This window comes from Parasteatoda tepidariorum, chromosome 5, assembly GCF_043381705.1.
Source record: "Parasteatoda tepidariorum isolate YZ-2023 chromosome 5, CAS_Ptep_4.0, whole genome shotgun sequence".
Lineage (NCBI taxonomy): Eukaryota > Metazoa > Arthropoda > Arachnida > Araneae > Theridiidae > Parasteatoda > Parasteatoda tepidariorum.
In genome coordinates this window covers 67668240-67681391 of record NC_092208.1, presented here as the reverse complement: position 1 = coordinate 67681391, position 13152 = coordinate 67668240, and the positions used below count along the sequence as shown (strand labels likewise).

The 13152-nt window shown below is 31.8% G+C and overlaps 1 protein-coding gene across 7 annotated transcripts in view; it reads left to right on the top strand.

Annotated features, from left to right (window-relative positions):
* Positions 1-13152, top strand: part of LOC107438772 (POU domain, class 2, transcription factor 3) — a 545522-nt gene that overhangs the window by 308894 nt on the left and 223476 nt on the right. The window contains exon 3 of one of the 7 annotated variants that reach the window (XM_071180570.1): positions 3803-3860. The exons of 5 other annotated variants lie outside the window; for them this stretch is intronic. The gene's annotated coding sequence lies outside the window, so the exon portion shown is untranslated. Of the gene's footprint in view, positions 1-3769; positions 3861-13152 lie in introns of those variants that run through there. One more of the 7 variants, XM_043040148.2, reaches the window with a different exon arrangement.

Genomic DNA, 13152 nt, shown 5'->3' with positions numbered 1-13152 from the left:
ATTATAATTTTTCAGTGTTGAGCATAATCTTGTATGTCTTTACAATTTAAAAATTCCCTCAAAAATATTTTTTGTAATAACGGACCCTATTTGCACAAATTCACAAAAGCGGGACCCTGGTTGAAAGAATGTGACTTAATGTTTATTTTATATTCACAAATTACGGGTAATTTTTTTACAATTTTACAAAAACGGACCTTTCACAAAATGTCTGGACAGACCCCTGGTTATACTATTCCTGATTTACATATGCAGGCGCATATTGAATGTACTACCTTAAATAACTAATGTACCATAGTTTTTGCTACAAAGAGTTCAATTCTACCATTATTCCTGTTTCATTCTCGCATTTAAAGGGTTAAATTGTAAGATGCCGTTGGATTGGGCCGTATTAAGAAATGCTTTGTGTGATATTATTCGCGATTGGTATATTCAGGCGTATATTTTGGTACTTTCTCGTTCGGCATTTGTCTTAGTTTTTCCTCTGGGGTGGAGTCTAAAAGGCGCTTGATTGAAATGCCTTTCTAAGTTCTCCCTCTTCTGCAAATCGCGCATCTTCGCTCTCTCTCTCCTCCCACCTCTCCCCATTTTGAAGACCTTCCCTCGGCTGCTACCTTCATTAGATATCAGCCCAAAAAACGCTGTCGTATGTCTTCATTTGAAACACCCCCACCCCACCCCAACTCAACTCACCCCCCTCAGTGACTTTTTTTTCATACCCATCCTTTTCTTTTGTTTCTTTTTCTCTCTCTCTCCCTTTTTTGCGTTTTTCTTCTTATTTCTTTTTTCATTCCAACTCATTCCTGTGCCTCTTCTTTTTCTTTTTAGGCGTTTTTCTTCTTCTTTTTGTCGCCACTGTAGGTGTCGGCGACGTTAGAAGAAAAGAAAAAGAAGGAAAAAAAAGAAAAGAGGGTAACGTTGTAACGGCGATCACTCTTGGTTTCTCCCCTTCCCTGGAGCTTTAAAAATAGCTGCCCTCTTTTTTTTCTCACCCCCCCTCCGTTTTTCTTTCTCTTTGTGTCCACTTAAAAACAATGTCCGAAAGTTTTGGGAGGAGAAAAGCGTGCTTCGCTGAAGGAAGAAATATGCGCGCATCTCGAAAGTTGATCTGCCTTAGCACAGATAGATGGAATCTTAGAACGTCCACCCCTTAAGACGTATGGGATGTCGCTGCTAGATGGAATTCTTAGTTCTTCTTAAGGGCGAAGAAAGAAATCTACTAATTGATGGTTTGAAGAAATGTTTACCCCAATATCTATTAACGAATCGCAAAAAGAAATGTCCATCTTAGTGATAGTGACAGTGATTCTCAAACTGGAGATCGGATTATATCTTTTCTTGGCAAGTGACGGGAGCTAGCTCTTCTCTAATACGAGATTAATACATATTTTTTTCTTCTTCCAAACATATCATTGCTTTTCATAAACAATGTTGTCATGTGGTATTGTTTTAGTTCGAAATGTCTCGCGTTATTCTAAAAACTTTAAAAAAATATTTTTTCTTCGCTTGGTGGAATTTGGATAGTTGAACCAGAATATTTTCTAATTAACTGTAACCTTACTCGTGCTTCTGTTAAAGTTTTTTACATTTCTAATTCCGTTAAAACGAAATTTGAAATCTTAATAACTCATACTGCCCAGTTTTAATTTTTTTTCCACTTGTTTCGAATTTTCAAAACTATACACATTTTGTATGCACACAAATAACACCATTCTCCCCTCCATGTTTTCTATATGTATGAAGAACCCAATCACTCAACAGTCTGATTCCACTCAATCAAGCCATCATTATTTTGGCCTTCCTCTTTTCCTATCTGTGAAAAGCTTTTATATTTACCTGTTTTTTTTTCTCCATTCATTCTAGCAATTTGAGTGGCCATGTTCATTCTTTTAACTTTAGTACATTTCATATCTCTGAATTTCCCAATTAAAATATCTTTGCAAGACGCCAGTTTCTTTGATACCGCTAAGAACGTTTCTGAAAATTTTTCCAATTAAAACTGAACCTTAATAATCTCCATTTTTAGTTAAAGCCCAGGTTTCTAAAAAAAATCATTAAGTTTTTCTGATGAGAATTTTTACAGATAAGTAGCTTTGCTTTTTCAGAGAGAAAATGAGATCTCAATTAAGTAAGAAGTCCAAAGCAAGTTTTTTTGTCCCTAAAAACGTTTGCTGAAATTAGATACGTAATTAGCACGTATTCTAAAGCATTTTTACTTTCCAAAATGATTACCATTCAGTGGTTTTTTGCATTATTTATTTATTTACTTTGGTATGTTCAATTTTGTCTATAAGCTTCCATAGAAAAACAATGTTTTTTGACGATGTATCTTTGAAATCATGTGGAAGTTATATCTTTTCCTTATTAGTGTGTGAAAAGAATTCATAATCTAATTCGTAGCAGAAGAAATAAAATCAATGGCTAGAGCTACAGAAATCTGTCGCTTCAAGTGATTGATAACGCCACCGCTGTCGAAGCGACGAACTAATCGACGGCTAATTGGCTCTGTTTGCCGTCTTTAGTGGCTGCAATTATTTTCTTCTCTTTTCTCTTTCTATTTCTCTCTGCCTTTCTTTCAACGGGCTCTTTAGGCTCCTAATGTTAAAGTCAAGGGAAATTCTGCATTCATATTTTCTGTAAGAATTGCATTACATTAAACTTTATAATTAAGCATAACTCACAAAAATTATTGCCATTAATAATTATTTTATTATTATTATTTTTTTAAATAAACTTGCCTTAAGCTCTTTCATTTTATTTTTAAAAAAATCATACTTTAGAATAAAAAAATAATGTAATTTATTGTGAAAACGATTCGAATAATGGCATTTTTTCATAATCGTTTTCTAATTTTCAATTATTAAATTTTATTGCTGAATAGAATGAGATTTATTAATTTTGTTATAAATTGATCTACTGCATCAATTTTTGAGTAGTGCAATGTTAGAGAGCAATAGAATAAAAAAATAATGTAATTTATTGTGAAAACGATTCTAATAATGGCATTTTTTCGTAATCGTTTTCTAATTTTCAATTATTAAATTTTATTGCTGAATAGAATGAGATTTATTAATTTTGTTATAAATTGATCTGCTGCATTAATTTTTGAGTAGTGCAATGTTAGAGAACAATTTGTAGCTCCAAACGTGTCTTAAATTTTTGTTTTATTTAAAAAAAATAATGATATAAGAATGAGAAAAAGAACATAGTTTTTAAGAGAAAACGATATTATAAATAGCGGTTTTTATAACCATTTTTTAATTTTTAGCAATAAAACTTTATTACTTAAACTCATCAAATCACTTTTAATAGGAAAAGAAATACAACTACAATAGTTTTTGTACAGTATTTGATGACAATTCTTGACACAAGACTGGCCTCAAACTTTTATTTAAATAGATAGTTAATAAAGGGGGGAAATATCATCAAAAAATTTTTTGAGAAGATGATTGTATAAATTGCGATTTTCGTAATCGTTTTCTAAATTTTAATTTTAAAATATTATTGCTAGAAAATTTTTTTTAGTTGAAATCTAATTTATGCATTGTTTGATTGATAATATTTTAATTAATTTCTTACAGAAAACATGAAGGTAGAATTTATGTTTAACAATAAGAAAATAATTTATTTTATGACTTGTTCTATTTTTGTTTGCATTTTTAATTAGTGTTTTTATGACCGATGTGTTTTTGGCTAATTAACTTTAAAAAAAAGTTTTGTATCCTGAAAATTATTTCTTTTCCTTAAGTATATTTGCCTGTATTTCCATTATTTTATTCTTATGTTCTTTTCTTTCTTGCAGGTAAATAAATTTTATTCTTTTATTCAGAAGAGTGAAAATTGAAATGTCTAATGCTTTGGTAAGAACACATTATTTTAACCATATACATAGAATGCCAAATTGAATTCTGTCATTTTAAAACTCATCAAATCACTTTTCTACATTAGCTCTCAAATTTTACTGAATTTTTAAACTGTTATGAAATTATTTAGTGTATCCTAAAAAATATTTTGATACACCGTATTTTATTGTAAAAAGATATTAATTAAGCATTAAAGTTGTTTTTTTAAATGATTTTTTTTTTAAATAAATAGTCTGTGAAAGAAAATATTATATCCTTCATTTCAAACAATTTTTTCTGGTATCTTAAAAATTGGAAATTGATTTTAAGTTATTTTTACAGCAGTTCGGAAGGTAAATTTAAAATACCTACTTTGTAAGAATTTGAAAAACAATTTTGTGTTGTATTTAATACAACTGTAGGTTTAAAGTTCATGAACAAAAAAGGAATTTCGGTATACTTTTGTATGATTGTTAACAAATTTGATTTAAAAGTATTGCTCGAAACTTAAATGTTTAGTACCGTTTCTCTGTTCTTTTCATCTTCTTTTTTTTAACCTCAAATAACTGAATTTCTAGAGAATATTTATTCTAGAATTATGGTGAAACAACCGGCAGAAGTCTGTCCATCCGGTTAACTATAAGATTCATGGTTTGGAACATTTCTTTATCTTTACGGTTTTGAAACTGTTCACAACTGTTAAGATTGAAAAATCGTGAATACAAAATGATACGGTTTTGTAACTATTTACGACTAATATATTTTCTAAACCATTAAACGGACACTATAGCGCTGTGGATGCTGCGCCATTTATGCACGAATAATGATTCGGTGTTCTAATAGTCCAAGGTCACCCATTGAAAAGTGCAGGTCGCTTAAAACTCTTAAAGGAATGAAAAACTATTATAGTATCAAAGCTGGGATTCGAACCCCTATTCATCTGGTCATGAGAATGACCGATTATCCCACTTAGCTACAGTATGTACTCAGCTGCACTAAAAATGGCCTTATAAGGTGGGGCAATATGGCGCGAATATAATTCTGGTTGTTTAACCGTGTTAGGAAAAAACAATCAATCAACGTTTTTTTTACCTTTAATAATATGAATATCATCTTTTTTTTTATGGTTAATTGACTGTTTTGGTTGGATGTAGTAAAATAACAGTTAAATAAATATTAATTTAACCATTGTTGCTGAGAAATTTCTAAGTAGCACAATTTTTCATTCTAATACATATATTTCAACAACACTTCCAAAATAGATAGATATTTTGCTAAATTATTTCAACCGTTTCCTCGGAAATTGTTCTCGCATTCCTCTGCAAATTTTACGATCCGTTTCACCCTGGATGCTGCTCAGATATCCAAGTAATTCGTGCCTTTACAATAGGTATATTACTTTATTATTTTCCATTATTTGTCTTCGCTTCAACGTTGTTTAATGCAGTGTTGAAGTGTTTACCGAATCAAGAGTTGAAATTGTTTTTTTCGTATTAAAAAAATATTTCATTGGTGATAAAAAAATCGAGGCTGCATACGCGAGATGAATCCAACCCGTTGTTGATTGCACCATGAAGTGGAAGTTGTTCGAATGTTATCGCTTTTTCGATTCTAATGACTCTAGGATGGTTGTTAGTCCTGTACTCGAACCTATACTCAAAATATTGACTAAGCTCTCCAAAAATACGTAGTGCTATAATGGTGAGCTTAGAGCGTGCTGAACATCCGAAAACATGTTTCTTTATTATTTTTTGGTCGTTTTGATTATTTTTCATTGTTCTTCATTTTTTTAAAAAGTAATTTTTATTTTATATTTATTTATTTTGCAGCAGAGTTTTTAATTAGTTAACGTAAATCTTTGAAAAAAAATATTTTGTTCACGTTTGTGATCTTAGTAAGATGATAAAACAAATTTCTTTTCCGTTGATATTTTAGTCTAATCTTTTTAGGTAAAGCTTCTGAAACATTTTTCAGATAAGTCTCAGACCGCTATCATATTTAATGCGATGAAAATTAAAATGCTCGCTCAATTTCTTTGTTTAGTTTTTTTAGAAATTAATTTTTGGAGCGTTTTTTTTATTTAAAAAACATATCTGAGTTTCAATAAATTTTAGCTTTTTTAGTTAAAAAAGTCCTCATTTTTTAGAAGTTAAGACGGAATGAATTTTCATCGTTGTACTTGGCTATATAAACTTAAAAATAAAACTACGTTGTAAAATTAACAGTATTAAGAGAGAGTTTTCATGTTAACTATACAATTTTTACGAAGACTATAAAAGAATTAATAATTTTAAAAAAACTACTCAAGTTGAAAAATTTTTTCTCAACATATTTTTTCGAAATCGGTCTTTAAATTAATTTACTACCCAACGCTTTAAATAAAAAGATTGATTGTAGGTAATTTATGTCGAAAATATCGATGTTATGAACATGTGATGCCTTTTTACAATTCGATCCAAAATTGGCAGAGGTTTTTAGTTAAAAATTGGGACCTTTTTTTTGTAAAGTATACTGTAAAGTATAAAGTATACAGTAAAATCATAAAGTATACAGTAAACTCATAAAGTATACAGTAAAGTCATAAAGTATACAGTAAAGTATACTGTAAAATCATAAGGTATACAGTAAAAAAATTAATGGAACTTCCTATCAGATAAAGGCTAAATGACTGTTTTGCATGAAAAAGCAAAGATAATAACTCTGATAATTATACCAATTTTGATCAACAAAGTAGGGAATTGCACGATCAAGAAATAACACGGCACAAATTATTGCTTAACAATGAAAATGCTTTGTTCCTTAGTGTAGCTTTCAATTTTTAATAACACACTATTGGTTCTCACTATTTTTCTTCTTTTTATTTGACAACATTTAAGACAAATGTGCAATATTTCGTGAATATTGTGGGACACTCTTTTAAAAGCATCCATTAAAAATACTAAAGTTCTCCTGTGTGCATTTTTACTGTTAACGAAAAAACTTTTATTAATAAGCTAAAGTATTCTTTTTTTAGAAAAATTCTATACATTTTTCAAATTGTTTATTATATACTGAGCAATAAACTATTTTCGAATCACGTTTATACCTACAGAGAGGGAAGAAAGACTGCTCGGCATCAAAAAGTATTTTCAGAATATATATTTTCCTCTTTCTTTAAAGAATTTGAATGGAAATGCACCTGCTTTAGTCCGATTTAAAAGTTTTGTATCTAATCTCCTTGCTTCTTTCTCGAATATGTATGGTGGTTTTTGGTTCTAGAAGCGATATTGGAAGGATGGAGAAAAAAAATGAGAGAGAATCACTGGTCGGGAAAAACTTCCGAAGTTTGCGTTATTTTCTTCTTTATTCTCTATTGCGTTTGTATAACTATGAATGTATACATAAAAAATAAGCTCTGGCCTCTGGGCTATAGAAATTTAGTTTATCCATGGCATTGTATGGCAGTGATCTCAGGGCTACGCGTTTCAATGTCGTTTTTGTATTCCTTTTTATATGTATGCATTTATATCTCTAGGAAAAGAAATTTTCTTTTCTCCAAAAACTCTTCTCCCAAAAAGTGAAATTTGAAAAGAGAATTCCCAAACGGATGTTTTTTGGGGGCAGGCCTATAACCATATTCTTGGCCCAAAAATCTGACCACATAATACATTTAATGCACTTTTTATCGTTTACATCGATCTTCCGCTTTAAAATGCGAAAGGCCGTTTAGGCTTTTTCTAAGGCCTAAAACTTCCTTTTTATAGACTTTGGTGCGTTTTTGCTATGATGAGCAGCTGGCTGGCCAATATTTTATTTACCGCTGGTTGTGTTCTTCTTCGTTGGCCACTACGTCCATAATACATTAGGAAAAATACTATTCTGTTTTTCATTCTTGTTATACTATGTAGTCTGGACGTGCATTTCGTTTGATATATTCTTCGGAATAAAATCAGTTTTGCTTCCCAAAAATTCCCATTCCTTTTCCTTTTCGCTTTTTATTTCGTTTTTATGCTCGTTTCTCCGGCTGGTTTATTTCCTTTTGCCTGTGTGCACTACTCTATGCATTTGTATTTAGTTTTGAGTGCGTTCGGAATTTATTCCTTCTTTTTTTTTCAATTTATATTTTATTTTCCGTTCGCATTCGGAAAATTCCAAAATGGATATTACGAAGCCCACAAAGAAGGATGGTAAAAAGAATGAGAAAAACTAATGTTTTGGCTTTGTTTTTATTTTCGAAATTTCAGTTATGAAAAACGCATAGGGAAAGTAGATTTCTTTTGCATGTTTCATTTTTTGCGATTGAATAAAGAAATGCCATTGAAAAATAGAACCGTATAAGCATCAGCGATTTTTCATTCTGTGAAGGTTATTAGTTAAAGAAACATTGAATAAATAAGGACTGTTTTATTATATTGAATCCAAACATTGTATTGAGAAGGAAAAAGTAATAAATTAAATATATATATCTATGATACGTTGTAATAACATTCTTCTGCAATGATAATGGTTAGTTTACATTTATATATGCTTCTAAAATATGCTTTTAACTTTAATGCTTTGTAAAAATGTTTATATTCGAAATTAACCATGATATTAAGGTATTTGACTTCAAAATATTTATTCCGTTATAGTTTAAACTTATTGATAATTTTACAATATTTGAAATTAATTGTCATTAATTTCTGAACCGCTATGTTTCATTTTAACAATTCTGAAGTTCAATATCAATCAATCTTATAACATATCTACATTAAGGTTGCTTTACTCTCGGATAGAATGTTACAATTAGTGATTGTTAAACACATTCTGATTTCAAACACAGTGTCAAAGCATATGTTAAACATTGATAAGTACTTCAAACTTCTTGCGTAGCTCGAATGTATTGTGACCTTATTAGGATGTTAAACAAAGCTATGTTTCTATAAAAAATTAAACTACCCACATAATAACTTCACTTAAACACGGCTTTAAAATATCTGTTAAACATTGAGCCATAATACGTGCTTCAAACTCCCAACGTAGTTCGAATGTGCTCTAACCTTATATGTTAAGTAAAGCTATGTTTTTCTACACATTAAACTGCCTATATAATTACAAAACGTAAATTAACTTTTAACATGGTATGTATAATACTGTTAGAAGTTTTTGAGCTTGTTAAACCATAATATCGTTCACATTTGCTAAAACTTTAATATGGTGCTAATTTAAACAGTATTATCGCACTTCTTAAGTTCGATTACACGATATTAAAGATTAATTTTTCATCTTTTTAAATTTTGCAGCAAATTTGCACTGTATAAATTGTCCAAGGCATCGGTATTATAATTTCGAGGAAACTGGTAAAACAAATTTCCTAAAGCAATTTTATAGGAAGATTACATGCTCATGCGTTTAATTTTTATTTTGTTCTGTTTAGCTGCCTGCCCTTTGGCTTGGTTATTTGGTAATCTTACTAACAAATTTTCCAAATACTACGCTATAAATTTTCCATTCTTTTATATAAATTGTTTAACTCTTTTTTTTTCCCTACTATAAATTCTGTTGTTAATGTTGTATTTTTCTTGGAGTAGATCTAGTAAACCTTTTCCTCTCCTTTCCATCGCCAAATCGTCCAAAGTAGTCAGATCGCTGCTTAAGCAATTAGATTCATCTATTATTTGTTGCGTGTCGCTTTAATGCCGAATACCAACGACGGCCCAAGAGAATAAATTTTCCTCCTCCAACCTCATATTGGCTGGTTTCTTTCCATTTTTTTCCTCCTTTTTCCGTAATTTTTAGCATTACTTCATGCTTTGAGGCCAAACTTCGTTGTTTTCCTGGTTTTTCGATGGCGCCGAAGTCCGAAAAACGCAAAAATCCAATCGCTCCCGGCTTCCAAACAAACGCTATCTCATTATGAATCGCGGGAATTTCTTTTATTCTTTATATATCTATATGCGTGCTCCCCCCTCCCTACTGTTTAGGGTTCTTGAAGCACCCAGTTCTCACACGCCTCCTTCCCCTATCCCAATCTATTTGGAGGTTGTAGAATTATTGATTGACCTCCAAGCGTCCAGTGTCCGGTCCAAACGATGACGTTCTTCGCTTTTGCAGTGGACAGCAGATCGCCTTAGGCCACAGTTCTCTCACCCTGCTTCTAATATTTTTTCTTTGCTGTCATTCTGACCTTATATAGGCAGAATCTCTACTCTCTCTTTCACCTTTCGACTTCTTCTGTCGCTTTGGCTGTCCCTCGGGTCTCTTGTCCCTTCTTTTCCGGTTTCCTTCCTGTAAATGACATTTTACACCACCCTGATTCCTCCACTTCCTCTAATCCACCGGCATCAAATTTTGATCGCCCACTCTCGCCCCTTTCTTTCTTCTTTTTTTTTTTAAATTTTTATTTTTTATTTTTCAAAAAGAAAATTATTGTCGCCATTATCGAATTCTGGCGTGTCTTTCTCTCAAACTAAAGACTCTTTATTCATTGGTGGTACTTTCCCCCCTTGTGATATTCCGCTCTTATGATACATGTTTTTTTTTTTTAAATCAATCGTTTTTCTTTTTTTTCTTTTTTTGTTTGTCGATATCTTAGTCCTTTTTTTGAGTTATGTTTTAAATCCGAATCAGGGATTTAAAAATGATTTGCAAAGTTACATTTTGATATTGAAAATTATCGTGTCCTTTATCGAAATCTGGTGTGTCTTTCTCACAACGAAAGACTCTTTATCATTGGTGGTACTTTTTTTCCCTCATGATATTCCTTTCTTTGATACTTTTTTTTTAAATCAATCGTTTTTTATACCTGTTTTTCGAGTTACTTTTTAAATCCGAATCACGGATTTAAAAATGATTTACATAGTTATAGCTTGATATTGAAAATTATAGTGTCCGTTATCGAATTCTGTCCTGTCTTTCTGTAAATTACACAACTTGACAATTTCTTGAGAACAACTGATTTATGCAAAATATAGCGCTCTTGACAGCCGACCAATAACAGAAAAATCAATTGCAAAAGGCTTGGTAGAGCAGTAACCGTTTTCTGTATAAAAATTAGTGCACACCATTTCTTCATTCATTCGAAAATTCTTAATGTAAGGAATTTGACCGAAATAGCACAATAGGTTGTTGAACTTATTTCTGGTTAATTCAGTGTGGTGTTGCAATAATTATGTGCAAAATGTTGGCAGGATATGATCTGAGTTCTTTCGATCGTGGACGAGCAGTTAGACGACTAGAAGTACGTCAAAATGCCACCGCTGTGGCCGCTGTAATGGGAGTGTCAAGAAATGTTCCCCCGGCGTTTAAGAAGACCGCTGAAGGTGGAAATGCTATGCAACGGCATGCCGGTGGTCATTGTAGAAACACCATGCCTCAACAAGAACGATACGTATCCCCAGTTGCGAAAAAGATAAGAAATGCCACTCCTAGGCAAATAACTGCAAATCTTGCAACCACTACCGGTACGCATGTTTCTGCCAGAACCATCTCACGGTGATGCAATCATGTTGGTTTGCATGCACTGTAACCTGTTCGATGCAATCCGCTTTTACCACGTCATCGTTGAGAAAGACAACGTTGGTCTGAAGATCGTCTTGGTTAAAACTTAGTTGGTCCAGAGGGATGTTCTTCGACGAATCCTGACAAGTGATTCTGGCTACCACTTAGTGTAGAGAGAGACGAGGGAACACGTTGTTCTCAACAATAGGTTCATGAACGTGATCGGTATTGCCTAGGCGTGCCTGTATGAGCAGACATCATGCACAATGACTGAACACTGCTACACATCTTAGAGTGAGGTATCGTTGCGTCGCAGCGGCATTGCAGAAAGATTATTCTGGATAATGTTTGTCTTTTTAGGGATTTGGTAGGTCCAGACTTTCTGTTTATGGAGGCAATGTGCGGCCACACAGCGCTGAGGTATCGGACGCATTAGAAAATAAATATATTGACCGTATGAAAAGACCTGTGTACTCCTCGGACCTAAATCTTATAAAGTATACCTTAGCAGACGTGTTTTACAAAGAATATGCCCTTTCCAAACAGTGCAAGAACCGAAAACTGCGTTGAGAGAGGGAAGGGGCAAGATGAACTAAGGACTCTTCCATAGTTAGTTAAGCGGGCACCTTGAATAACTGATGCAAAATGTTCGTTCGTGTCCGAGGTAATCACACATCTTTCTAAGGTACTCATTTCTCTTTCATTCTGACAAAAAGACCTATTTTTCATAGCTGTTTGGAAATCTTCCAATGAGCAGCTTTTTTATTTTTAATTTTATTATTTTTCGATATCTCAACTATTTTGCATAGTAATTAATGCACATTGCCTCCATTAAATATGTACTTGGTTTCATTTAATCAATCAACGTCTATTATTAATTATTCCGAAAAACGAAACTGTTCCTTACAATTGTCAAGCAGTGTAGAGGCTTTTTATTCATTGGTAGTATTTTCCTCCCCTTGTGATATTCCGCTCCTTGATACTTGTTTTAAAATCAATCGCTTATTTGATATGTTGGTTCGTTTTTCGGGCGAAAGTTGGTGACCAAATCTCGGATCTAAGAATGATTTGCTTAGTTTATGTTGGAAATTGGAAACTATTGTTGCCGACGTCGAATTTTTGCGAGTCTTTCTCTAAAGTTGTAAAGGTCCTTTTTTTTCTCCTTGCAATGTCCCGCTTCTTGATATTTTTTTTCAAATTAATCATTTTATTTATTTTTTATTTTATCTGTGAGTTCCTTTTTCCGTTTTAAAATCTAATCTTCGATTTGTATTGCTAATTATTGGAATTTGTAAAGCTTCCAAACATTTAAATCAGTAAAAGATATTTATTGAATCATAATTTACTGTTAAGTTTTACGTGTCTCAAAAATTTAATATCTTTGTCATCTTGATTACAATTAAATTTTATCGTGTCTTTTTCTCAACAATTTGAGAAAGAAGAAAGAAAAAGCAATTTATTAGTGATTTTTTTTTCTTGTGACATTCTCTTCTTTTTTTATCTTTTTTTTCAAACTTTAAAATCATCCTTTCCATGAAGTCGTTTTTCAGGTCAAAATTCTTCCAATTTGAAATTTATTCTTGAATTGACAAATGATTTGTTTAGTGCATTTTTGAAAATTAAATAAGTTTTAACATAATCTCATTGTTTTTAAGAATAGACTTTTTTTTAGTCTGGCAAACAAAACTTAATCCTTACTCTGTTAATAAAATATTGGAGGATGTTAAAAAATAATATCGATCTAATTTCCTGTAACCTTAATGTGGGGCTAAGTAAAACCATATTATCGTACTTATACTTGATTATATAATAATATGGTTAACTATCACAAAAATATGGTTCAATTTAACTG